Source organism: Myotis davidii, unplaced genomic scaffold (assembly GCF_000327345.1).
Source record: "Myotis davidii unplaced genomic scaffold, ASM32734v1 scaffold324, whole genome shotgun sequence".
NCBI classification, from domain to species: Eukaryota; Metazoa; Chordata; class Mammalia; order Chiroptera; family Vespertilionidae; genus Myotis; species Myotis davidii.
Window position 1 is genome coordinate 500,225 of NW_006295053.1, and position 4,472 is coordinate 504,696.

A 4,472-nucleotide genomic window follows, 5' to 3' on the forward strand; every position below is an offset into this window, starting at 1 on the left:
AGGGCAGGGGGGTGGGACGAGAGGACACGGGTCTGGGATGAGAGGACACGGGCCTGGGATGTGAGGACACGGGCCTGGGACGAGGACACGGGTCTGGGATGTGAGGACACGGGCCTGGGACGAGAGGACACGGGCCTGGGACGTGAGGACACGGGCCTGGGACGAGAGGACACGGGCCTGGGACGAGAGGACACAGGCCTGGGAGATGAGCGCATGCACTTGGGCACTTGGAGAGCAGACACTTCTCCAAGCGTGTGGGCGAGGGCAAGGATGGGGAGAGATGGGATGAGAGGGGTAGGCAAGGATGAGATCCTGGAGCAGGTGGCAGCCCGGTCAGGATGTTGAATGAAATTCTCAGGGCAGTGGACAGTTTTTGGAGAATTTCACTAATTTATCTTTTTTTTAAAGAAAAAATATTTTTAAAATATATTTTACTGATTTCAGAGAGGAAGGGAGAGGGAGAGAGAGATAGAAACAACAATGATGAGAGAGAATCATGGATCGGCTGCCTCCTGCACACTCCCCACTGAGGATCGAGACCGCAACCAGGGCATGTGCCCTGACCGGGAATCGAACCATGACCTCCTGGTTCTTAGGGTGATGCTCAACCACTGAGCCACACCAGCCGGGCACTAATTTACCGTTTTAAAGGCCCCTGTGTGACTGCTGTGGGGAGGAGACATATAGGGGTACAGCCCTCCGCAGGAGGCCCTGCTAGTGACCCTCCCGTGCTCCATGCTGGGTGGGGGGCCGGCTTGGAGAAACAGTGACTTTCATAATCCGGGAAATGGGCTTGTGGGCTCCTGAGCAGGCCTGGGAAGGATGGGGTGCCACCCATTGCCCTGGGAAGCTGGCGCCTCCACAGGCTGCGAGTTGGCCGGCCAGCCCTGAGGTTCTCCTGCCCAGCTGCTTGGGCACGCATGAGCTTCTCCCTCTACCACACCCACGTGGCAGCGATAGTAGGAAACCTGGCCATCGGGGAAGCTTTGGGTTAACAGTTAAACCCGCACAGCGCGCACTCATTCCATCTCAGGCGTGATGCTGAGTACTTTACGCGAACGGCCTCACAACATTGAGGCAGGCGCTACTGTTACCCCCATTTTGCAGATGAAGAAACTGAGGCCTGGAGAGCTTGTTGGGAATTGGTAAGATCTGAACCTGGGGAGTGAGAATGGAAAGAAAGCTTTCTGCCTCCAGAAGAGGGAGGGAACGACGGCTGAATCAGCCACCGCTGTTTCCTTAGGAAAATGTGATGTGGGTGGCTCTGCTCTGATGAACATTTGACGCTTTTCTTGGAAAAGGCTGGTCACCTGCAACTTCCCAGTCGACCTGGTTGATATTTCTATAATTTGTGGTCCAGGCCACAAACCCCGGGGGCGGTGGTCCAGTGTGTGGGTTCCCAGCCCAGCCCCGGGGCCAATCCCAGCTCTGAAAGCCGCCTGAATGCTCCCTGTGTAAACTACGTAACCCCCTGGGGCCTCAGTTTCCTCATCTGCCACATGGGGTACAGCTCACCCGGCGACACCTGCAAAGGCTCCCACAGCGCCTGGCCTGTGGCAATGGCCGCTGTGAGCAAGTCACCTCTCCCCACTTCCGTCTAAGGCAGAGGCCCTTTCCAGCTCTGCCTCGTTGGCCTAAACCCAGGCTTTCATGGATTAAATCTCTGCCCTCGCTGCCACGCTGGCTTGGTGCTCTTAGGTTATTATTTTTCCTCGATAGCCCCGCCAGCCTCCTGGGCTCAGGGCAGCCTTTGGTGCGGCCCGCGCGGTGCCTGGTCCCTATTTTGTCAGCTGCCCGCTCCTCTGACCTCTTGCGTCTAAGGTCAGAGGTCAGCACAGCCCTCCGCAGCCGTGTTCCCCAACTTGTTCACCTCATGACTTGCAGAAGATGTGGGCCGCCGGCTGGGGCGCGCGAACCAGGGTGATGGAGGCGGGCAGGGCTTTGCTGGCAGCTGCTGCCTCGCCCCCTGCTGCCTGCTTGGGGCTGGAGGCTCCAGCACCCATGGCAGACACCCTGGTGGGCAGTGCTTCCTAAGGGGCCTGGCAGTCTGGCTCCATGGGGACCAGTGGCTAGCCCAGGGGTGGGCCAACTTTTTGACTCGAGGGCCACAATGGGTTCTTAAACTGGACCGGAGGGCCGGAACAAAAGCATGGATGGAGTGTTTGTGTGAACTAATATAAATTCAAAGGAAACATCATTACATAAAAGGGTACGGTCTTTTTTTTTGTTTTGTTTTGTTTTATTCATTTCAAACGGGCCGGATCCGGCCCGCGGGCCGTCGTTTGCCCACGGCTGGGCTATCCTGTCTCCCAGTGTCGGCCACATGACTGTGTTTGCTGAGTTTCTGCTCACAGAGTTGAGGCGGGACTGGCCTTCCTGACCTTCTCCGTTTTAGGGAGAAGAAATACTTTCTGGATAGTATTTTAGGAAGATGCTCTCCTGGGAAGCAACCCCCTGACCGTGGGTCTCTGACCTGAGCCTAGTTCATTCCTTTTACAGCAGTGGTTCTCAGCCTGGGCTGCACATTCGAATCACCTGGGAATCTTTTTAAAATCCTGATTTCTGGGCCTCATCCTCTGGAAAGAATCACCTGGGAATCTTTAAAATCCTGATTTCTGGGCCTCCTCCTCCGGAAATTCTGTGTCTTTGTTACTCATGTTGTGGCCCCACCCCATCACAAAGAAACAGAATTTCCGGAGGAGGAGGCCCAGAAATCAGGATATTAAAAAGATTCCCAGGTGATTCGAATGTGCAGCCCAGGCTGAGAACCACTGCTTTACAGGAAGGAGACTCCTGCAGCCGCCCCCCACCCCCTGAGGCTGACGGAGGTAAGTGATTCTGTTATGTTAGGTCCGCAGTCCTCCTTTCGCTCTCATGCAACCCTCCATCCAAAATGATTCAAAGGTCAAAACGACAGAAAAACACACAGAAAGCAATCTTGCTCCTACCTCCGCTCCTTCTATGCAATCCCCCTCCACACCTGAGTACCAATTTTTATTCCATCTGATTGATCTTTCCAGTGTTCCTTTCTGCAAAAAAAGAAAAAAATTATATATACACACACATTTAGCTCTCTGTTCTTTTTTTTTTTTTTAAACTTTATTGATTTCAGAGAGGAAGAAAGAAGGAGAATGAGACAGAAACATCAGTGACTAGAGAGAATCATTGATCGGCCGCCTCCTGCATGCCCCACATTGGGGATCAAGCCCGCAACCCGGGCATGTGCCCTGACGGGGAATCGAACCGTGACCTCCTGGTTCATAGGTCCATGCTCAACCCCTGAGCCACGCGGGCAGGGCTACCTCTCTGTTCTTATAGTATTTCCCTTTTTTTATCATCAAAAGGTAGCATATTATAATGTGGGGTGTTTTTTTTTTGTTTTTGTTTTTAAATATATTTTATCATGCTCAACCCCTGAGCCACGCGGGCAGGGCTACCTCTCTATTCTTATAGTATTTCCCTTTTTTTTTATGAAAAGGTAGCATATTATAATATGGGTTTTTGTTTGTTTGTTGATCCTCACCTAAGGATATCTTTTCCATTGATTTTTCAGAGAGAGTGGGAGGGACGGGAGAGACAGAGAGAGAAACATCGATGTGAGACTCATATCGATTGGTTGCCTCCCGTACGGCCCCGGGATTGAGCCTGCAACCAAGGCACTTGCCCTTGGCCGAAATCAAACCTGTACCCCTCAGACCGCAGGCTGACGCTCTAACCACTGAGCAACTGGGTAGGGCTGGGTTTTTGTTTGTTTTTAAATATATTTTCATTGGCCCTAGCCCTCTATATTTTTATATACATTATACCATTTATCAGCTGCCTCCTGCATGCCCCACACCAGGGTTTGGGCCTGCAACCCAAGCATATGCATGCCCTGACTGGGAATCGAACCGTGACCTTCTGGTTCATAGATTGATGCTCAACTATTGGGCCACGCCAGTCAGGCTGGGTTTTGTAAATATATTTTTATTGAATTGAGAAAGGAAGTGAGAGGGAGAGAGAGATAGGAACATCGATGGTGAGAAAGAATCATTGTTTGACTGCCTCCTGCATGCTCCACACTGGGGATCGAGCCCGCAGCTGGGGCATGTGTCCTTGACGGGAATCGAACCCAGACCCCTCAGTCCGTAGGCCGACGCTCTATCCACTGAGCCAAACCCGGTAGGGCAAAATTAAATCCTTATTGTTCAGATTATTACATTTGTTCCTCTTTTTTCCTCCCATAACTCCCCTCCTCCGAGTTCCCGTCCCACCCTCCACCCTCACTCCCCACCCACTGTCATCATCCATAGGTGCACGATTTTTGTCCAGTCTCTTTCCGCATCTCCAACACCCCTTTCCCCCCCAAGAATAGTCAGTCCATTCCCATCTGGGTGGCCCGTGGGTAGCAGGTGGAGAACGAGAGGACAGATCCCAGGGACAAGGAAATGCCCAGAGTCACCGGAGAGGCACTGCAGTGCAGGGGAAGGAGA

The 4,472-nt window shown here is 52.7% G+C and overlaps 1 long non-coding RNA gene across 1 annotated transcript in view; it reads right to left on the reverse strand.

Moving 5' to 3' along the window:
• Positions 1–4,472, reverse strand: part of LOC107184072 — a 34,188-nt gene that overhangs the window by 5,850 nt on the left and 23,866 nt on the right. Inside the window, exon 6 of the long non-coding RNA XR_001514897.1 lies at positions 2,949–3,029. This is a non-coding gene — a long non-coding RNA (uncharacterized LOC107184072). The remainder of the gene's footprint in view (positions 1–2,948; positions 3,030–4,472) is intronic.